This window comes from Eptesicus fuscus, chromosome 1 (assembly GCF_027574615.1).
Source record: "Eptesicus fuscus isolate TK198812 chromosome 1, DD_ASM_mEF_20220401, whole genome shotgun sequence".
Classification (NCBI taxonomy): Eukaryota; Metazoa; Chordata; class Mammalia; order Chiroptera; family Vespertilionidae; genus Eptesicus; species Eptesicus fuscus.
The window spans coordinates 108,711,236-108,735,357 of record NC_072473.1 but is presented as its reverse complement, the minus strand read 5'-3'; positions in this window follow the sequence as shown (position 1 = coordinate 108,735,357).

Genomic DNA, 24,122 nt, shown 5'->3' with positions numbered 1-24,122 from the left:
CAATGGAGTCAAGACAGTCTCTTCAATAAATGGTGTTGGGAAACTGGACAGATACATGCAAGAAAATGAAACTAGATCACCAACTTACACCATACACAAAAATAAACTCAAAATGGACACAGGACTTAAACATAAGACGGGAAACCATAAAAATACTAGAGGAATCTACAGGCAGAAAAATCTCTGACATATGCCAAAAGAACTTCTTCACTGATACTGCTCCTAGGGCAATGGAAGCTAAAGAGAAAATAAACAAATGGGATTACATCAAAATAAAAAGCTTTTTTACAGCAAAAGAAACCATCAACAAAACAACAAGAAAGCCCACTGCATGGGAAAACATATTTGCAAATGCTATCACTGATAAAGGTTTAATCTCCAACATCTACAGGCAGCTTATGCAACTTAATAAGAGGAAGATAAATGATCCAATAAAAAAATGGGCAACAGACCTAAACCGAATATTTTCAAAAGAAGACAGAAGGAAGGCCAAGAGACACATGAAAACATGTTCAAAGTCACTTATTATCCGAGAGATGCAAATCAAAACAACAATGAGGTACCATCTCACACCTGTCAGAATGGCTATCATCAACAAATCAACAAACGACAAGTGTTGGCGAGGATGCGGAGAAAAAGGAACCCTCGTACACTGCTGGTGGGAATGCAGACTGGTGCAGCCACTGTGGAGAACAGTATGGAGTTTCCTCAAAAAACTGAAAATGGAACTCCCATTTGACCCAGTAATCCCACTCCTGGGAATATATCCGAAGAAACTAGAAACACCAATCAGAAAGGATATATGCACCACTATGTTCATAGCAGCACAATTTACAATAGCTAAGATTTGGAAACAGCCTAGGTGCCCATCAGCAGATGATTGGATCGGAAAACTGTGGTACATCTACACAATGGAATACTATGCTGCCATAAAAAAGAAGGAATTCTCATCATTTGCAGCAACCTGGATGGAATTGGAGAACATTATGCTAAGTGAAATAAGCCAGTCAATGAAAGAAAAATACCACATGATCTCACTCATTTAGGGATAGTAAAGATCATTATAAAGTGATGAACAAAAAGATAGATACAGAGACAGTAAAGCATCAAACAGACTTTCAAATTACAGGGGGAAAGTTAGGGAGAGATGGGGGAGTTATGAAATCAAATGAAGGACTTGTATGCATGCATATAAGCATAAACAATGGACGCAAAACTCTGGGGGGGGAGGGTATGTGTGGGTGTGGGGTGGGGGGGTAATGGTAAGATATGTACACATATAATACCTCAATAAAAAAATATTAAAAAAAAATAATTCACATTGAGATGCTTGACACATTTTAAGCACTCAACAAATGTTAATTATTACACTTATAATAAAGGTATTTTATGCATACATTAAAATCTTGTTCTTGAATAATATTTAGGCATATATGAAAGTTGTTGTTAAGTATATTGTTATTGTATAACAGTAAATTATTAAGTGAAAAAAAATGAGATTATAAAAAAGGGGACATTTGTAATACTTTCAACAATAAAGTTTAAAAAAAAAGAAATAAACCTTAGTCAAACACCCCCCACCCCCACCCCCACCCCAAAAAAAGAAAAAAAAAGGAGATTACAAAGAAAGTGTATACTATTGCCCCATTATTTATAAAAATATATCATCTGTGCCCTAGCTGGTTTGACTCAGTGGACAGAGCATCGGCCTGCGGACTGAAGGGTCCATGGTTCAATTCCAGTCAAGAGTACATGCCCGGGTTGCAGGCTTGATCCCCAGTAGGGGGCATGCAGGAGACAGCTAATCAATGATTCTCTCTCATCATTGATGATTCTACCTCTCTCTCACTCCCTTCCTCTCTGAAATCAATAAAAATATATTTTAAAAAAGATATTGTATAATAATTTAGAGCTCAGGATCTGAAGGTAGGTCTATTTTTAAATCTGTGCATTGTCACTTATTAGCTGTAATAAAATAGAGGATGTTAACCTCTCTGAAGAGGCAATATATATATATATATATATATATATATATATATATATATACACACACACATACATACTAGTGCACGGATTTGTGCACATTGAAAGGAAATTAATTAGAAGGTGGCTGCAGGTGGGGCTGGGCTAGACGGGCCATACATGCCCTGGAGCCAACCTCCCGGGGTCCCTCCCTAGCTGGCTGCACCTGGGGTGGCACATGGCTTGAAGGGCTTCTGTGGAGTGAGCAGGGTCCCTTTGAAGGGCTTCTGTGGAGTGAGCAGGGTGGGGTACCTCGGCCTCAAATCTGAGAAAAAAATGCTGCAGGGATGTGGTGGAAACCAGCTCTCCAACATTCCCTGAGGGGTCCCAGAGTGCGATAGGTCACGCTGCAAAGTTGCTGTCGTAGAGGGTGTGGAATGCAAACACAAGTGTGCAATAAACCAGATTCAGTGCCAACAGTGCCCCAGCAACAACATAACTCATGGCTGAAGGTGGAATCAGAGGCCTTGCAAGGAATCGAGCTCCCTCCTCTCTGGTTTCGGGGTGCATCATCCGAGAACCACTAATGCCAAGCCACTGCAGCTCTGCAGCTCCTGCGTTGAGCGTCTGCTCCCTGGTGGTCAGTGCACGCCTTAGCGACTGGTTGGACACTTAGCATATTAGCCTTTTATATATATATTCAGGGTTTCTCCTTCCTTAGCTTCTATCCAAGAAAGTTTCAAAAATATCAGGATCTTAGTTTAACCTGTGGCCCCCAAACACAACTGTACAGTACCCCTCAGGGTCATAGGCTCAGATATAAGCTAAGGATTTACCATGTAGATGGATAGGCAGAAGTCACACAGATGGAACAATTAGTTTTAATGGGAACCAGTGAATAGTTCTTAGACATGTATATAAGGAAATAGATCTATATAGAAACATACATAAGGAAATATACAATCTCTACAAAATCTTCTCTAAGCCCTGAAACCATAGGGCTCTATTCATCCAGCAAAGGCAATTCAAACACAACAGTCATTTTTTTACTCTTTTAAAGTTTGTGAAAACAAGATCCTCTTCTTCCGGCAAGCACAGATGCATGGTACCTTCACTGAGCCTATGCTGAATCCAACCTTTGTTGGATACCTTTGTTGACCCCTGTGGGGGTGGGAATGGTCTGGCCATCCCATTTGCAGACTGGGGTATATGGGAATAGAGCCAGACTTGGGCCTCTATGACACACGTAGCTGGTAGAAATTGTGCTTCAGAGTCTCAGCTGAAGTGATTGATCACACTAACCTCCCCACAGGGGATGTCCTGAACAGTAGTGAAGAACCACTTCACAGCATTGGGTTTTCTCCCCCAAAAGAAATGCTCAAATCTGAGAAAAAAATGCTCAGGACAACCCAGGAAACTGAATCCTGAGACCCCTTTGCAGACCTCTCTTCTGTATCTCCCATGCTGAAATGTCAACAAAATTGGTTAAATGTCAACAAAATTGGTTGAGAGAGGTGTTTTTATATCTGAAAAACTTCACAAGACCTGTTACATCAAGTATAACCCCTGAGCAGGGGCTGAGAAAGGGGTCCCAGCAGGGCACTAACCCGCACAAAAACTTAGGGGAGGTTCTAAGTAAAAAACATAGGGAAATTTCTAAGTCAAAGAGCACTCTGTGCATCCTTCGGTAAAGAACCATTTTGCAACACAAAGATGAATCACCTCTCAGTTTCACTCCATTCCAAGTTAGTTTGCCTGGTTGCCTTAAAGCAGGCCACATGCTTCTGTATGAAAGAGGTATTGCTCATGCTGGAGAAATATCAGTTTCCTCCTTACAAAGAGAAAAGTCTTTGTGTTACTCTAGGCAGAGGCTCCAGAGACCAGCAAGCTCTCTGCTGTCATTCCCCCCCTTTTTATCCCCACGGCCTCATCTTAGCCCAGACTCTGATCATTTCAGTCTGGATTCTTATTCCCAGCCTCAAACTAGACTCTCTGACTTCATTCCCCTTTCTTGCCCATCTATTACCACAGTCAGCTGCTCACTGACTACCACATCAAGTCCAGTCCCCTTTCCTTTTTGTTTGGGCAGCTGGGGCTTTGATAACCTCTTTAACCAAAATCCCCACTATTTTCCAAAAATCCCCTCCACACCTCCCTGTTAACCATTGTGTAAGCTCCTCTATTCCATAGCATGTTCTTTCTAGCCTCTCTGCCTTTTCTTATTCTGCTACATTTTCCTTTTTCCTTCTGCCTCTCTAACCCCCCAAAACCCACCCCCTTTAGGAAGACTTTCTTGTGTCCTGCAACTAAGTTATGTCTTCCCTGAAGTCTTTCAGCCCTCAACTGTACCAGACCACCCAGTGTATAATTATATTTTCTTGTGATTTTTTCCTTTCATGGAATTCTTATCACCCCAATCTGACTATGTAAGCCTTTCCCCCTGTTTTTTCAAAACACTGAATTTTCACCAAGTTCTCAAAACTCCAGACCTGCTTATATCATTGCTGCAATAAATGGCTTCTCCAATTTCTAGCCTGCTGACCTCATCTGGCTGTTTTGAGGCTCAGATAGGAACAGGTGTGAAAAAGCCCTTTGGAGACACTGTTATTGTTGCTGGGCCAAAGCACTAACTGAAGCTTCAGAACTGATTTGCTTGTGCTAGTTGCTCTGGCCTCCTGTAGACATAGCCCAAATCCTTACATAGAACTTCTGGGTTCAATAATCAAACATTGTTTAAGGGATCCTCAACAGCTTTTAGCAGAGGACAAGTGTCAAACAGGCCAAAGCCTATGTTTTGACAAAATGACCAAGGTCCAATTGATTTTGTTCCCTTGCCCATGAATGGGTGATTGAACATTGTTCTAGGCAGCAAGGTGGCTTCTAGACAGAGCTATCCATGTCCTCAGTGAAGAGCTTTGGATCTTGTTAAGGACTTGGCCACCTGGCACAGATACTGTTGGCATTGATATTTATTGAGCACTTACTATGTGTCAAGCACATTATAGGCCTTATCTCACTTATAATCTTCACAAAACCCCTGTTATTATACTCATGTATCAAATGAGGAAACTGAGGCCCATGATCACAGAGCCATCTGCCTCCAAAGCTCACGCCATGCAACAAATATGTCTACCTTATACATTGTACTCTGGAGTTGAGAACTGAGGATAAGGACTTGGAAAATTTTTTCAAATACCTTATTCCAGTCTACAACAATCATCACTCAAATCCTATGGTGCAGAAATTAACCTGTAAATAGGGCAGGGAGAAAAATCAAAGCTTGGCATCATGTCCCCATGGGAACCCATCCTTCAGAGGCAGCAGAAGGGAAGATAACTAGACCATGGCAATTGAGACAAAGCTACCTTCTTAATAAATTGCAGTTGAAGTTGTATATTGTGAGATTCATGAACACAATTATAGTTCCACCTTTGTTTAAGCAACTAGTTTTTGACCTTTGCAAATCTGAACTCTTCTCATGAAAATGAATAAATGCAAACACACAATTTTGCACATTGTTTCAGACAAATTCACAGAGCTTTCTGTATCTCAGCCAAGAACTATAGAACTCTGATTGAAAACTCCTGCTTTAAGCAACCCTAGTTCTATGTTTTCAAAAGGGATAAATTGGGGGACAATGATTCCTTTAGATAACAAGCAAACATAGGGAAAAACAAGATTTGCTTTATGAAAAGAGCATGCCTAATTGCCTGTGGGAGGTGCATTTGCAATTGACATGTCAGTATTCCCCCAGTGCTCCATGCAGTCAGAAATGATGATGGCACAGATGACTATCATCATAGCTTACTACAATATAGAGCAAGAAACTACACATGGAATGGTAGTAGGTTGGGTCTTGTTTTGTCACTGGAAGGTGAACAGCTGCTCAGCAGATGGTAGTGGATTCACTGGATGGGGATTGGATTATAGTCAAAAGGGTCTAAGAATTATGTAAACCTGTAGGAGATTCATACCACAAGTCCAGTCCTCCTAAGTGGCTGATGTCTTCATGAGAGGCCAGGTACCTGATGGGGACAGACTAAGTATATATTGGCTTGCTCACCTGAGTCTACAGTCAACCTCCTTATGCTCGCCCATGTTAATCCAAATAGCAACTATTAATTCTCTGCCAACCACAGGTCCCATTGTTCTTTTACAAAAATATTAAATAATCCCAACCCAAGTCATTCCGAGGCCATTTCCCCCTGGCCTCTTGTGTTTTGAATAGACAAGGTCTTTCTGTAATCTTTAATACTATTGTTAGCCATAGCCCACCATTTCTTCTTCTGAACCCATTTCCAATGTTTGAGCCTTCATACAAAGGGTTGCAAAGCATAGATCTGATGCAATAATCCTATAGCACTTTCTTTTTTGAAAAACTTTTTTATTTGAAAATAAGAGTTTGTGTAGTATATTTGAAGGAGCACTGGATCTGCAGTTCTAGTTCCTTCATATAGTTCCTCCTCACCTCTTTTAGCCTCACCTCTATCAGAGATAATCCGTACTCTGCTTATCTCACAAGCATCTTGTAATATTCAAACAAGATAGCGAGTATATAAATTGTTTACTATAAAGTATTAGACAAGCAGAAGATTTAATAACCATTATTTCATTTGTTTCAAATCAGCTCTATGAACTACACAAATTCTCATTGTTCTGCCATTCACTTACTTCCTTGCTTGAACTTTCTTTCTCATTCAGAAAACATTTATTGAGGCCATATTATTACAATGAATTATATGTAGTTCAAGTGAGTGCTTACAAAATCAAAAACATGCTTAGAAAAATAAAATAACACTTCAAAACTCACACTGCTAGGTGGCAAAGAAGTGGAAAACTTTCCCTTTCCACTCTTCCTCCTCCTCCTAGACCATATAGTTTTCTATTATTCCACATTGCCTGCCTCAGAACATTCTCCCTATTGGAATAAAAAAAATGTTACTCACTTATTAAAAATAAATCCTCGACCCTTTGAGACCTCAAAGGCAGTTGGTCCTGTTTTCTCCTGTGAACACATAAGTGGGAATGGGAAGGGGATAGAGAGAAGATGAGGCAGGTTTCTCAGACTTGACTCCTCTATGTCTGAACTGCTCAAGTTGTATATGGCTTTCAGAAAATGGCTGAATACATTTATTCTCTCTCTTTCCCCACCCCCCTTTTCTAAATTGGAAGTTGTAAAAATGTGTCACCCCCAAATGCACCAGGTGTTTCCAACTTTCTAATTGATCAAGGCAGACTCCTTCCTAGCCAAGAGCCTTGAAATATTTATCCAAATTTTAGTTTCACTGAATTAATGCCTAAAGCTGGTGAGCAATCCAACTGAAGGTCAATGTTTGTTTCCTAAAGTTGTCCAGTGTCTGTGTGGTATTCAGACCTAAACATGATGACTTTACTCCAGATTGCAAACTCCCCAGAGTGCACTCTGGAGATGGAGGCCAGCCCACATTGTTTTCTGATCAGTCAGCATAAATGATTCTCTCTTTAGAGTTCAAGGTGGGCTCAGAATTAAAGCTGTCTTGAGATAAAGCAGATCAGCCCCCTTCACCCCTGGGGGAAGGCCCCTGAGCTGGGGAATGTGAAAGGCCTCTCTGGTCAGGGGAGACATCTGCTCCCCTTGGCTTTGGGCTATACCCAGTTGGCAGATGAAGCTCTCTGTAAATGCTGGCCAGACCAAAATGGTGCCGAGGCAGCCACATTGTTGTTTAGCAAAAAGGAAAGGAAACATTTGCAAATCCTTTCTTGGTGCTGAGCAGGGACAGCCTGCTGCTTTTCCTCATGGGTCCACAGTGAGCCAGCTCCTAACTGATCAGAATGGTTCCCTGAAACAAATGCATTTGAAAGATATTTTCCATCCCTCCCCCCCAAGGGAAATTCTTGTGTTTAGTCATCCTTACTACAAGGGCTGAGTCAGCAAACTCTGCTTTAACCACAGCTGCTTTCAAAGGGTAAGCCAAGAAGATCAGTCAGTTGAGTAAGGAAGCTTGGCTAAACCTCTTATACAACCCGAGCTCCAAAATCAGATGGATAAATTGGAGGAATTTCAAGTTGGACACTGCTCAACACCTTTGAGTCCTTCTAAGTGGGTCTCAATTACTTTCTAGTATGTTGGTACTACAGAACATTCCAAGAACTCAAGGGGACAACAGTTTGAGTGCCTTGAGAGACCAATATGGTGCAGTGGCATGATCTGTTGGCCTAGGACTTAAATCCTGTCTGCTAATAATTAGCTACATTGTTCCCTCTCTCTGGTTCTTAGCATTCTCCTCCTTAAAATCAAGGCCTGGATAAAATGATCTTAAGGACTCTTTTTGTTCTGGTGGTCTACGAGACAATCTAGGGCAGATGGCCAGCTATTCTTTTATTCTTTCCCCAATTTACCAAGGAAAGACACTACCTGTTTTGAGAATGTGGCCCAAAATTTTAGCCATCTGTGGTAAAAATGTCTTCCCTGAGTCTAAATACAATCTCTTTTCTCTTGCTTGGGCCTCTGTAACACATGGAGAACCCCCAGGAAACATTGTTTTCTAAAACTCCTTTGTCAACTCCAAGAGCCTTCAAATCTGAGTTCTGTTAAGTCCTCTGCAAGCAAGGGAGACAACTGGTTAGGTTTAAATAACCAAATTTGTCCTGTCATCAGATAGCTTTTCACCCTTTTGGTTGCTATCACTGATGTGTGACCCTAAGAAGACTAAGATTGGGATAAACTAGCTATTAATTGGAAAGTTAGCACTGTGGAAAGGAGAACGTTACATATTCCAGATCAGACACCTCACAAAAGTTGTCCTAGATCACAGAGAGTATTGTACGCATGAGAGAGAATAGCATATTAATGACATTAATAGTATATTAATGAAATTCTCACTCCTGGATACATACCTGGATTTGTGTGCCCAACCATGAAAACAGTTAATATTTACTGAACATTTAATGTGCATGTGCTGGACATTGTTCTAAGCACTTATGCATTTGACCTCATTTAATCCTCATAATAGTAAAGTTATTATTCATATTTTACAGATTAGGAAACTGAGGCAATAGAGGTTAATTAACTTGCTCAAGGTTAAACAGCTAGCTAGCAGGAGCACTGATATTCTAACCCAGGAATGCTGGTTTAGGAATCTTCTCTGAACTATCATGTTTCTGAGTGGGGCCATCTTCCTGGGAGGACTGAGATGGAACTGATTCTGGTTTCTGTAAGGACTGCCTGCACTCTGCCTGATTCATATTCCTGTAACACCTTGTGAGGTTACACTGCCTACCTTGGTTTCTATGGCATTCTTTCATAGAGAAAAAAAGCTTCCTCATGCAGAGCTGCCGAGTGTTGACTTTATGACACTGGAAATTTGTCATGTTTTCCTCTTAAAAGGGTATCATAGGGAAAGAACATTATATAAAATGGGTTTCTCCAAATTAAAGAAAGTGTTGGAAACTGGCCACATTCCTCTGTGCTAATAAATTAATTGTATTTGTCAAATGTCAGTTTGGGGAGAATTTATAGCTTGTCTAGTCAAAGTCCCTCATGTTACAGATGAGGACACTGAAGCTGAGAAAGAGAAATTATATGCATGTGGACTGAGGGTTACAGGGTTTTAAAAACTTGGTAAAGGGACAGAAATTACAGAGTTGGCCTAATTTATAATTCCCTTTTTAGCCAACTCTAAGGGAATCAGAAGGAGGAATTCACCCACACCAGAGCCACTTTTTCCTGTGGGCTATCCCAGATCTTGCATAACCGGGGCTCCATAAGTATGAGCTTCACATGCCATGAGATACCAAACCAACTACCACAATCAAATGACCAAGATCTATGGCTAAATGGTAACGTCCCTAAAACTTTTTTTAAAACACCAGACCTGCTTACAAAATGGATCCCACACTAATAATAAAAAATGACTTTGGGCAACACCATTCTTGTGGAAAAAAAGCTGATCAAAGACTTTGGACAGATTACTATGCTTCAAAGATTCTTCTAAAAGCATAATATAATGAAAGCTGAATGGAAGTATCTTACTTTTCAATTTTGAATGTGCAGACATTATAGAGATATTTTCAAGCCAAAAGGATTGTAAAGTATTATTTTAAAATAAATTTTATGGTAGTATAAATTTTCACTGATCTCAACACAAGAATCAATATGGAAAATCATAAAGAAGGACCTGAGGAGTTGTATGTGGTTAAAGCTGCCCAAGAATTTGCCTTAGGGAACAGTATATTAATGACTGTTTTCAAAGAAATAGTAGATCCCCTCCCATTCCCTAGTGTCAGCCCACAATGTATTTTCCAGTTTCTTCCTCCTAAACTAAAAAAAAAAAAAAAAGTACCAGAGTTTAAAAATAAATGGTACAGAATTAGAGATCTTGCCTGGTTTGCCTGCAGTAAGCAGATACACAGTTAAACCTTATTAAGTGTTATGTCTCCTATGTGCAAATATAGCTAGATTTGCACAGATTGGTAGAAGCCCTACATCATGTTTTTGGGTATAGTCTCTTACTGTCTACTAACTTTCCTATGTGGTAAAGCTGGCCATACACCATCTTATAAATAACCAAATGAACTCCCCTTCATTTTATAGGGTGGCTAAAGCCTGCTTACCTTTCACAATCAGCCAGCCTCTTAATTCATCCCAGGTTGCAGCTGGGCTCTAGGAAAGTGGAGGAGGTTTGATTTAGGAGGGTGGGAGAGGGATGGGGGCATGTATGCACATGTGTGTGGCACACACAATTACTGTTGAAGATTTTTAAAAAATACGTAGTCAATAATTTTAAACTAGGAAAAAAAACACACCCTGCTTTTGTAATGTTAGGGAATGACATTTCATTGCAAAAAAATAAATGATTTGGTCATTACCATTTCATGGTTGCTGGCAACCAACCTCCTCTGCTTTCTAACAATTTCCATTTTAGGCACTGACAGGCCCTTCAAAGTGATTCAGCCAAATATCCACCCAACGTTGCGTATTTGGCAGTTTCATACTGAGAAATCTGGGGCCTCTGGGCAAAAATGTCAGAAAGGGCTCCCTCCTCCTTTGTCAATTGCGAAACAAACAGCTCACCATAAACAGTCACTAGGGGCTCCTTGGGCAGCCATGCTGAAGGAAAGGGAAGGAGCGGAAGTTGTTGGCAGGGGCTGCTTCCTTGGCTTCAGTTCTTGCTCTCACTCTCCCTTGCTGCTTGCACTTTTCCTGAAGGCCAGCACTGCCTCAATAATTAACCGTAACTAAGGTGAGGCACAGCTCTTGGGCAAGTAGGCTGATGGAAAGCATTGGGCAGAAATGGAATTCACGGGGACATGATTTTCTGAGGCTGTATGGTCTAAGAATATTTTGGAAGCTCACCTTATTGAATTGACTGAACCTATAAGCAGGCTGTCACCATGGATCTTCATTGGGCAACTTGTCCAGGTTGGTCTCTGGAACCCACTTGCATCTCTGGGCCCCTAAGCAACCACAAGACCTAGAGCACTTTGGTTTGTTCAGTGGGAATAAAAGGTAGAAAAACTCCCAGGTAGTCCTTTGTCTGACCAGCTACTTTAAGAGTTTGATTCCCCAAAGTCCTTTCGCACACATTTCTTTCAGCCTTAAAGACTACCCCCCAATTCTGGTTCTTTAAGCAAATGGTCCGCCTCTCTTCATTCAGAACTCACTCTAAATGTCAGGATACCTGGGCAAGGTCATCCTCACTCCTTAGCCCAGGATCCACTTGTATTTTCTCTTTCATAGAACTTGTTTTTCTCCTCAAAACACTCTTTACTATTTGTAAGTATGAATTTATTTTCATGTTTGCTTATTACTCATTTCTCCTATGACATAGTAAACTCCATGAAGGCCGGGGACACTTTTGTTTTATTCAACACTGTACTCCTAATGCCTATCATAGTGCTTGGCACATAGTAGATTCTCAATCAGTATTTGTTGAGTGATGTTCTGCTTACTAGTCCATTCTTGAGAGCGGGAAGAAGCATGCTTTAAAAAGTAGGCTTAGTGTCTCTACACATAGGTCTCTCCCTAAAAGCTTCTTGCAGTTTTAACTATTGCAACTTGTCTAACTGGGAAGGAAAGCTAGTCCTCAGCTATCTCCTTTCCCTGTCTACTTCCTATTTCTTCTTTAAAAAAAATATATTTTATTGATTTCTTACAGAGAAGAAGAGAGAGGAATAGAGAGTTAGAAACATTTATGGGAGAGAAATATCGATCAGCTGCCTCCTGCACACCTCCCATTGGGGATGTGCCCGCAACCAAGGTACATAGTCTCTTGACTGGAATCGAACCTGGGACCCCTCAGTCCACAGGCCAATGCTCTATCCACTGAGCCAAACCAGTCAGGGCCCATTTCCTACTTCTTACATGGTTCATGATGCCCAGGATTTGGGTGCCAGGGCCAGAAAGCTTTTTGGTCAGACAGTTAATACTGGGGATTTGCCAAACAGAACTGGCTCTTGTAGCAGTGTATTAAAATGTCACTTGAGGGAAGGGGGGGTCATATCAGTATACTTAATGATTATAATTGAGTTTACCTTCTCTTCTCTTTGGGAACTATTTTAAAGAAGTTATTTAGATCCCCTGCCTGAAAACAATAGCCAACATTCTCAAAGCTACTAATAAAGTCAAGTTACTATTATGTCTGAAAATTGCCCTCCATTCAGTCTGCCAGCCTTCCTTCTGGGAGCCTTTCAAAAGGCTGTCTGCTATATTAAATGAGGGCCACCACCATTCAGCTGTTGAACAACCCAGCTCAGTTTCTCTTCCTTTAAAATTAAGGAATGAAGGTAGATGAGTTACATATCTCCAACATTTGATCATTCTTTCCAAAGGGTTACCATACCTTCTGTTCCCTTTCTTCCTGTCACTAGCTGTGACAACATGTGTGCTTATTTAGTTTAGAAAAGTATGGAAGGCCCTGTCTATGCTTTATTACACTTTTGAATGGCAATCCATTTATTTCTGCTATAATATAACCTTCCTAATACCACCAAGAAAGGTTCTTTCCCGTCCTAATTTTAAAATATTAATTATCTTAACTATGAAAATCTTCTAAAAAAGTCTATCAAAATTTAAAATATGTTTCTTTCAGCCTGAAGTTCCACTGCTTGGAATTGAATATATATATCCTATCTAATAAAGAGGGAATATGCAAATTAACCATCACACTGTAACCTGTAACAAGATAGCTGCACCCACAGCGGAGGCAGGGATTCCTTAACACAAGATAGCTGTGCCCACAGCAGAGGCCAAGTTCCCTTAACGAGCCTTAACGAGCCTTAATGAGCAATCAGCAGGGACCTGAGGCTGTGTGGCGCTGGGCCGTAGCATGGGACCTGAGGCTGTGCCCCCCTGCCTGGTGGGGCTTGCCAAGGGACCTCAGGCTACACCACCCGCCCCGGCGCCAAGCCGGGGGACCTCAGGCCGAACCCCCTGCCTGGCAGGGCTTGACAGGGGACATTAGGCTGCGTCCCCCACCTAGAAGAACTTGATGGGGGACCTCAGGCCACACCCCCTGCCACAGAGCTGGGCCGGGGGACCTGAGGCTGTGCCAAGCCGGGGGACCTCAAGGTGTGTCCCCTGGCCTGGGCCGGGGGAACTCAGGCCATTCCCCCCGCCCTGGTGCCGGGCCAGGTGACCTGAGGACGCACTTCCTACCCGGCGGGGTTTGATGGGGGTGGAGCCAGCCGGGTCTGGATCTAGCCCAATAGGGGTGGGGCTGGCCGGGTCTGGGTCTCGTGTGATTTCGAGGCGCACGTGGGTGGGCGGGGACTTGACTCTGGTTCCCGTGGCGTGCCACAGACTCTGACAGAAGGAAGATTTTCATATACATTTTACTAATTTTCTTTCATTTCTGACACTTCTATTATAGAGAAAGGGCAAATAGCAATATTAAAATATTTCCTCTAATTTCCTTTTAATGTGCATGAATTTTGTGCACCAGGCCACTAATATATATATATATATATATATATATATATATATATATGCAAAGATATCTGTATACCCAGAGTGTTCACTGAATAGTTGTGCTCTCACAGACTAGAAGCCTAAGTAACCATAAGAAGGGTAAGATAGATCTATATGTATTGTCAAGGAAAGATCATGATGTCCTAAATAAAAAAAGCCAAGTCCAGCACAATAGGATACCATATGTCTTTAGAGTCTGTCAATTCCTCCTTCCAGTGATTTCACAAAATTTTTGCTTTTGTTCCCTTTCATTGGTTCATCCTCCTAACTGGCTCCCTGGTCCCAGGGTCTCTCTCTCCAGTTAATCTTTCTCATCAACTGGAATGAACATTCTAGAACATTACTTTTGTCAGTTATCTTTATTGCCAGAGGGAGAGTCCCAAGTAACCAAGTCATTGCAATTACATAGGCAGGATGATGGAGTGTTTCCGTGCTCTGCAATTAAGGGAGACCTGGATTGCAAGGTGGGTTTCACCACTGAATAAACTTAGGGCAAATTACTTAACCTTTCTTTTTTTTCATTTGTTTATTTTTACCTTTATTATTTTTTATTTTTTAAAATTTCTTTATTGATTACCATTTGCAACAACATGGATGGAGCTGGAGAGCATTATGCTAAGTGAAATAAGCCAGGCAGAGAAAGATAAATATCACATGATCTCACTCATTTATGGAAAATAATGAACAACATAATCTGATGAACAAAAGCAGATCCAGAGACAGAGAAACATCGATCGGAACGTCAAACCTAAGGGAAGGTAGGGGAGGGGAGGGGTAAGGGGGAGAGGTCAACCAAAGGACTTGTATGCATGCATATAATCCTAACCAGTGGACACAGACAACAGGGTGGTGAGGGCATGAGTGGGGGGGGGGTTGGGAAGGTAATGGGGAGATGAGGACAAATATGTAATACCTTAACCAATAAAGAAATTAAAATGCAAATAAATAAATAAATAAATAAATAATATAAAACTTTATATAAAGGTAAAGTTAGCATGTGCTAATAGTAAAACAAAACGTAATAACTGCAGTGAGAAATAGAGCTTTCTTTTCTTTCTTTTCTTAAAAATATATTTTATTGATTTTTCACAGAGAGGAAGAGAGAGGGATAGAGAGTTAGAAACATCGATGATAGAGAAACATCGATCAGCTGCCTCTTGCACAACCCTTACTGGGGATGTGCCCGCAACCAACGTACATGCCCTTGACCGGAATCGAACCTGGGACCTTTCAGTCCACAGGCCAACGCTCTATCCACTGAGCCAAACCAGTTTCGGCTACTCGATGTCTTTTGATTGGAGCATTTAGTCCATTTACATTCAAAGTTATTATTGAAAGGTACTTGTTTGTAGTCATTTCTATTTTTGTGCCTGTGTTCCTTCTTACCTTTTTATTTCTTCTTTTTACAGCATTCCCTTTAGCATTTCTTGCATTGCTGGCTTGGTAGCGATAAACTCTCTTAGCCTTTTTTTGTCTGTGAAGCTCCTTCAATTTTGATTGATAATCTTGCTGGATAGAGTATTCTTGGATTCAGTCCTTTGCTTTGCAACACTTTGTATACCTCCTTCCATTCCCTTCTAGCTTAATGTGTTTCACTGCTTCCCTGAGCTGGTAGGGTAGCTTTGTGTTCTAGGTGTCCTATATGGCCTAGTGGTTGGCCTCCCCAGTTACCTGAGGTGGACACTGTTGGTGCACCCCTTTGTGGACTGTGTGTACAGCCTTGTTATAGTTAAGTCTTGATTGTTGTTGGTATCACTGGGAGGAATTGACCTCCAGGACAATTGGCTGTGAGGATCAGCTCTGTCTATGCCAGGAGAACTTCTGTGATGGAGACAGCCTTATGAGACAAGACTTGCAAAATTGCCAAAGCCTCTGTGCTCAGCTTGGATGGGGTGGAGTCTCAGGGCTGGGCAGACAGTCTTGGCTTCCCATCAGCCCTGCCCTATGATGCCCCTGGGTCTCAGTGTCCCTTGGTAATCGCTGCAAGCACCGCTAAGAGTAAGCCGCCCTCGAGTTTCTCCCACTGCCAGACAGTCCAGTTTCTCCCCCAATGAATCTGGATTCCCAGATTCTCGCCCGGAACTGGAGTTCAGCATAGTGGGGGAGCTTCAGTTTCCCACCCGCTAGAGAAAGCCAGCGGCATTCAGCAGTCAGTCCTCTTCGCGCACTTGCGCACGCGCCTCCAGACCTCTGCCTTTTGTGGCTCCCCTGAGTTTCCCCCTGACAGTCCAGATTCCCGCCCCCCCCCCATAAGCCTGGGTCCCTAGGGTCTCGCCCAGAACTAGGGTTCAGTGTAGTCGGAACTGGGGTTCAGTGCAGTCGGGAGCTTTTTTCTCCTTCCCGCTAGAGAAAGCCAGCCAAGGCACTCAGCTGCTCGCACGCGTGCCTCTGTACCTCAGCCTTTTGCAGGTCCTCTGATTCTCTGTGAGCTTTCCTCTTTCCTTCTAGTTGTAGAATTTTCACTCAGCTTTCCTGTGGTTCTGGATGATGTTCGTTTTGTCTTTTAGTTGTAGTTTTGAAATTGTTGTGCGAGGCAGCAGTTTAGGTGTTTACCTATGCCACCATCTTGGTTTCTCCTCTGGTCTGTCTTTTTATCCATTTGTGGATCTTTTAAACATACATCTTGGAGTGCATAGAACAGTGGAACAACTCCCATTTTCCTTTTCATTTTTTCTGGCTTTTGCTGCAGAAATTGGTCGGGCCCCGACTATCTCTTGTACACATGGCTGGAACATGAGAGTCCCCATCAAATGCAGCCAGAGTCAATGTTTAAAAGTCCAGATGTGAGGTGCATAGCCTTTGAGGCCACTCCAGACCTTTGTTTGAAACAACTAGATCTTCAGTCCCCAGTGAGCACTGATCCAGGAATTCACTTTCAAACTGGAATTGACTGAGATGACTTACTAGTATACCCCTCTGGATCCTCTAGGTGAGTCATCAAGGAAGATGTCTTTGGACCATAGGTTCTCATTGTTGATGCCAGCACCCACTGGTGTCTGACAATTAGTTATTATTTGTTTCCAATAATCAAATACAAAAAGCTTGTGTGTATAATTTACATAAAATTAATTCAAGGAGATTCAAAGACTTCTCTATAAATGACTATTCTCACTAACATTATCAGATGCTCTCATAAGCGAGAGAGAAAGGGGGTGGAGTTATATTCAGTGCTCTGGGAACTAAATAAAACTCTGGGTATACCCAAGGACATGTGAACATGGGGCACTCCTGCCAAGCTTCTACCCCTGGCAACATATGGGTATTTTAACAAGGGCTTCATTAGATAATTCCCCTGCCTGTGGGGTCTGTCACAGTGGGGATTAAAGGCAGGCAAGATGGGGCAGGCAGCACATACCAAAAAGGCAGTATGTTGGCTCTAAGTAAGAAGATTGGCTCAAAGTTGGGCTAAGTACATGATAATAATGGAAGGACTTGAGTTGGAATCTTAACGACTAGTGCAACGTTGGCTAAGTCACCCAATTTCTCTGAGCCTCAGACTACTCACCTTTAAAATGGGGACATTACTATTACCTACTTCAGAGAGTGGTGAGGATTAAACAGGATGGTGCAAATAAATCACCCAGCATGTGTCTTGAATGAGCTACATATTCCTCAAAACAGCAGCTGTTGCTACCTGGTGTGTATCTGAGGATGAATCTTCTTCCTTATTATGGTGACTAGCACACAGTAGGTACTCAAAAAATGCTGGCTTGATACAAAAGGCCACATATTACATGAGTCCACTTATATGATTTACCCAGAACAGGTAAATGCATAGAGACAGAAGCAGATTAGTTGTTTCCAGGAGCTGGATGTTGGGAGGAATGGGGAATAAGTGCTTAATGGGTATGGGGTTTCATTTGGGGGTGATAAAAATGTTCCAGAACTAGACAGCGATGATAATTGCACAACATTGTGAATGTACTAAATGCCACTAAATTGTGCACTTTAAAATGGTTAAAATGCTAAGTTTTGTGTTTATATTTTACAATAAAAAATTCAGAAGCTTGGATTTAGCACTTTCTTCTCTTTTGTGTGTCTCTGGTTCACAAACAGCTCTGAGACAGTGGCCATGGACTGATAATCAGGTACCTTCTACCTCAGGGCAGGCTAACAGTTAAGGCTATGAGGTGCTCATGCTCTAGGCAGATACCTCACAAAATGGCTGGACCCCACACTCATCTTATTCAAGCTGGTGGTATGTTGACTCTGTTGGGCTTGCCCCTGACCTGAGCCCATGTAGGAGGTGTAAGAATAGTAGGAAAGGTGCCAGCAGGAATGGGAGGATTAGGCTGAGGCCCAGCAGAAATAGTGGTGATTACCAGAGAGGAAGGAGAGTATGGGGAGGTAGAAGAGGGTTGAAGGGGAATAAATGATGATGGAAGGAGACTTGACTTGGGGTGGTGAACACACAATATAATATACAGATGATGTATTATAGAATTATACAGCTGAAACTATATAATTTTATTAATGAATGTCATCCCAATAAATTTAATTAAAAAAAGATAGTAATGTCCAACTCAAAGCCAACTGCTTCTCAGGCTACTCAAAACTGATCAGCCCTGATGGAAGCCATTGACAGCTCTGTTCTTGGAAAACATCAGTGTTCACACAACGGCAAAGAGCCTAAGGAGGCTCACGAGATTAATAAGTCCCCAATGTACCCGCCTTGAGCAATCACCCAACACTCTGAATGCCAAGATTCTTGAGTTGCAACCAGGAATGTCTCTGGAGTGAATTAGTTTTGGGAGGATTGAGCAACAGGCTTCAATCCGGGGTCTAGAGGGTGACTGGAGCATTTGAAATTTGTTACCCAATAAAAATCTCTGCTAAGGCCCAAGACTGAAATAACTCAGCTGGGCTCTGGACTCAGCAGGGACCATTCATTAGCTAACACTTCTCATCTGTGATAGTTACAGACAGGTTTTTTCATGCCCCCTGAAATGGGCTTCAACGTTGCAGCTGGCAGACAGCTGTGGCCTCACAGTGTTTACATTACCCAGACTAATACAGTCTGTGCAGGAGACACAGAGTGAATCTGATTTAGCTTTTGGAAAATGGGATTTTGAAAAGCTCCGTGGTTTTCTCTCACTCCTCCCTTCCTGAACTGCAGAAAGTCCGAAGTGGAATGAAATAGGCACAGTTAGAAAAAGGAGACTCTATTTCTTAGGCTGACACTTTTCTTTGTTTGGGACTTCTTTGTTTGACATTTCCAGGTGGTGGGAGCTGAGTTGAGACCATAGGATTAAGATGGCCTAATGTCAGTTCATCACTCTGGAGCCTAGTCTTACTGGTCAGGCATAAGCTCTCTGGGGACTCAGCACAGCTGGCACAGAGACAGCTGGTCAAAGTCCCCTCAGCAATGGCCTAGTTTCTTTCACCTCTAGATGTGAAAAGAACAGAAGGGCTAGGGTCCTCATAGACAGCTGGGTCCATGACCAATTGCCACAAAGTGGAAGCAGGGGCTTGCTACAGGCCTACCACACTGTCTCGTGGTGAACCTATCCCAGTTCAGCAGCCATTTAAAAATTTTAAAAAATATGTTTTCATTGATTTTAGAGAGAGGGAGAGGGAGAGGGAGAGAAAGAAACGTCGATGAGAGATAAACATCTATTGGCGCCTCTTGCATGCCCCCTACTGGGGATTGAGCCCACAACCCTGACCAGGAAACTAACCATGACCTCCTGGTTCATAGGTGGACACTCAACCAACTGAGCCACACTGGCTGGCGCCATTTTGTTTTAATTTCCTCAGGGCAATGTTCGTTAAATTTCCCAAGACTTCTCTATTCTTCCTTCAAAATGCATCTGACAAGTTCCGTTTTTTCTATCACCATTGCTACTGCTTGGAGTCAGGGTCATATTTCCTCATAGCTGTACTAGGGCAACATCTTTCTAAATGATCTCTTCTCCCTGCCGTTTTCAAATGGCCCTTCTGAGGATCTAAACTTATATCCCATCACATCCTGTCCCATCTCATCCCATCAGTAAACATTTTCTAAGTGCTGACCATGGGTTAAGCCCTTTTTTAGGCATTAGGAATGTATATATCAACCAGACACAAGCTCTTCCCACAAGAAAATCAGTTTGAGGGGAAGAAGAACAAGGGAGCAGAGAATTATAGGAAAGTGGGACAAGTGCTTTGATAGGGCCCAAGGGATTGTGGGAGCCCAAAACAGAGAACCCAACCCAGTGTTTAGGGGAGGGTGAAGAGAAAGCTCCCCTGATGTGGTTTTCATCTGGCCACTCACCTCTTCAAAACCCTACATTGCCTCCACAATCTATTTCCAAGTTTCTTTTTCAACCAAATGTCCCACAACTCCCTTAAAAGAAATCTCTATTCCAGAAAGATTGGTCCCCTGACTGTTATTATACATACATAAATTCTCCTACCTCCTCAATTTTGCTCTTGCCCTTTGCCCTTGCCTTTGCTCATGATTCATCTTATTTTGGGGGTATGTGGCTCCTGTTGGATAGGCATCATGTTTTCTCCCTCCGCTCTCTTGTCTTCCTCCAGCTCATGCACAGTACCTGGCACATAGTGTCTGTTGACTGATGGCCTACTAAGTACATTTTTTTTTCACTATGGTACAAATCTCACTGCCACAAGCAGGATAAATAGGTTTGCTGCTATTAGACAAGGCTACCAGAAAAATCTATGAATGCACATGAAGGTGTTTGGAAAACTGCTAAGTTTCAGTCACACTGTCCCCAGCTATGTCCTGCCATCCATCAATAATCAAGTGGAGATTAGCAGTGTCAAGAGCTCCAGTAGGCGTACAGTTGGATATATTTTCCATTTTGATTTAAATATTTAGCCTCATTTGTTTTTGGCTTTATTTATTTTTGTGTTTTGTTTTGTTTTGGTCCCAGGCCTGTTGGTCAGGGCTAATTTGTACAGCTGCTTTTTCGTTCTGTTTCTTCCAAGAAAGCAAGAGGAAATAAGGTTGCCAACAAATTTGCAGTTACCAAGGTTTTCCTAAGATGAATATTATTTTTCTCTTCTAATACTGCCAAATAGAGTATAAAGAGAAGCATGTGATTATTCCACAAATTTAATTGTACCAGGGGTCAAATCCTGTATTCCGTCTACATCCTGATGTTGGGAGACCTATAATGCAGATTTCCTGACCCACTATTTATTCAACCATATTTCCACAGTTGTACCATATTTCCAAAATTGTAAATTCACCCTGACTTTGAGCTTCAATTCTCAGATTCAACTCCTCCTGGATTTCAGCAAAAAGGGCCAAAGAGACTGCCTTGGGTAGCGTAGAGAAAAGGAGGCAATGGAGAAGCCAGAACAGGAAAAGATCACTGGAGTGGAAGTTGAGAGCACTGGGTTCAGGTCTTTGGTCTGTCACCGATTAAATGTGTGACCTATTCCAGTCACTTCTTCTTTCTGAGCATCTCCACAGTGAGGATTGGAGTGGATATGCTCTAAGGCCTTTTCCGGTCAAATATTATTAGACACTGAGACTTTGTATTAGATGTGTCTATAAAGGCTAATCAACAAAATGCAGAAGGCTTGTGGATATTAATGAGGTTTTCCCCTCTGGTCTGCCTTTAGGAAATACTTGCTCAAGTTGGTACTTGTCTGTGCTAAAGCCTGAGAAAAATGGCCTGGAAGACAGTATTCATGTCCTTACTAAAGGAACTCAAGCCTGAATAGGTGGTACTGAGTCCTGCTTAGACCTGTAGGCTACTTTTTTAACAGATTTATTTAGATATCATTCCTATACCATACATTCACCCATTCACAATACAGAGGAGGGCAAAAGTAGATTTGCAATAGTGAGTACATGAAACAGTTTATTTTTGTATTATTATGTATTAATTATTGCATTATTTCCATATGAACAACTGTAAACTTACTTTGCCCTCTATGTATATAATTCGTGGTTTTTAGTATATTCACAGAGTTATGTAACCATTACTACAGTCAATTTCAGAACATTTTCATCACCCCCCCAAAAATACCCTGCACCCTTTAGCTGTCACTTCCCCACCCCCAATTCCCCATCTCTCCCAGCTGTAGACAACTGATAACATTTCTATTTCTATGGATTTGCCTGTTATGGGCATTTTATAAAAATGGAAACATATGATGTAGTCTTTTGTAACTGGCTTCTTTCACTTAGCATAATGTATTTAAAGTACATATGTGTTGTAGCATGCATCAGTTTTTCATTCTTTTTATGGCTCAGTAATATTCCTTTGTATAGACATGCTACATTTGTTTATCCATTCATCGGCTGATGGATATTTGTAAGTGTTTTTTTTTTTTTTTGCCTATTATGAATAGAGCTGTTAAACATTCATGTATATGTTTTTGTGTGGACATTCGTTTTCAGTTCTCTTGGGTATATACTTAGGAGTAGAACTTCTAGGTCACATGGTTACTCTGTAGGACTTCCAGACTGTTTTTGTACAGTGGCTGCACCATTTTTACAGCTTCACCATTTTTATAGCTTCACCAGCAGTTAATAAAGGATCCAGTTTTTGGAGGCTACTTTTTAATCCAGTCCTATTGGTAGAAAATACTTTCCAGCATTGAGGGCTTGGAGAAGCCATTTCCCTGGGATAGTTTGACAATGTAATATTAAGTTTTCAAGAGGATAATTTTAATAAGCAAGTCACCTCCATTTTGTTACATGGTAGTTAGACCCTGGGAGAAGATGACTTGGGAAAAGCCATGATTGGCCTTTGAAATCTATAGGAATTCAGTGGAAATACTTTTAGCAGATATGATAAAGTGACTTACAATAAAATGCCATGGGTGTGTAGTGGGTTCATATCAGTTTTAACCATTTTAAATCTATTTTCTGTCAGCACTAGATCATTTCTGAGTTAGAGGGAGTGGAGGGGGTTTTGGTATATCTGTCCACTCAGTCTCAGTCCAGTTGTGCCTGAGAATTTGGGTAGGAACAAAAGAACTAAAAAATAAACACAGTACTTTAAACAGGGTGAACATATATACTGCTTTGCCAAGGATGGTCCCAGTTTATACCTGCTCTTCCAGTGTTATTAGTAGTAGTGTGGCATTTTCACTCTCAAAAGTGTCCCAGTTTGGGCAATAAACTATGGTCACCTCAGCTTTAGGCTGCAAACATATAATGCCCTCCATCAAACTCAAAACTATAAAGGCCACAAAATTTCACATCTTGATTAGCTTATCTCTCACTGGTATACAGAAAGGCTCTCTCAAACTTTCTGAAGGTTGGCTCCAAAATGACAGAGTGAGCCAGGATCATACACAATAGAAACCAAATGCTGATGATATTCAAACTGTAGGGGGTTGGTGGGATGGAGTGTGGGGATGGAAGTTTATGCAGGGAAGGCTTCCATGGATGAGGTGAAGCTTAAAGAAAAAACCTTGAATGAAGAATAGGATTTGGGCGTTCCAAGTTCTCTGACAGACCAAGGTCCCGAATATCCTTCATCCTTGTTCTAATTAAAAAGCACTGTGCTCCCTTGTGCTTGGGCAGACAATTCACATGACCTCCCAGTTCATTTGGCAGCACTTGGGAGAAATCTGGCCTTGCAATCAGACTAAATGATGTGTTACCCTACACTTAATCTCCACCATCCATCAAAATCCAGGGGCCTTGGCCTCAGCCCCTCAACAAGAGGCCCACAGTACCTGGGTAGGATTTCATCCAGGGAATGAATGCAAAGCCCCTAATTCTCCATCCATCTCAGCCCTCTGTAAACAGTTAAAGACTGTAGCCAACAACAAAAGAACTACCAACTCAAATGAAAGCAGTGAGTCAGCAAAATAAAGACAGATGGCAATGGATTAACTGTAGCATAGGCAGCAAGAAGCAGACCCTCTTTATTTCTGACCAGATTCCCTCCCCTCAGTTTCAGGCAACTTAGTGCTCACACAGAGCCCCTCGTAAACTATGCTGGGTGTGGGGGACAGTATTTGCTGCACATAGGGTTGTGTAGCCATAGCAATCTAGGAGAACACTGCTTCAATCCATTATCTCTGGGTGGTCCAGACAAGGGGAAGGAGACAGAGAGGACAGAATAGATGGGAATACATTGATAAGGCTTTTCCCCAAGCTATTACATCTCCCTTGTCACTGGGCTATTTCCTTAGATGGCCTTATTTTCAAATATTCTTCTCTGTTACCCTTTAACCATATTTATTGGAACACATAATCCAGTTTGTGGTAACATCAGCATCGTCACCATAACTTTCTCAG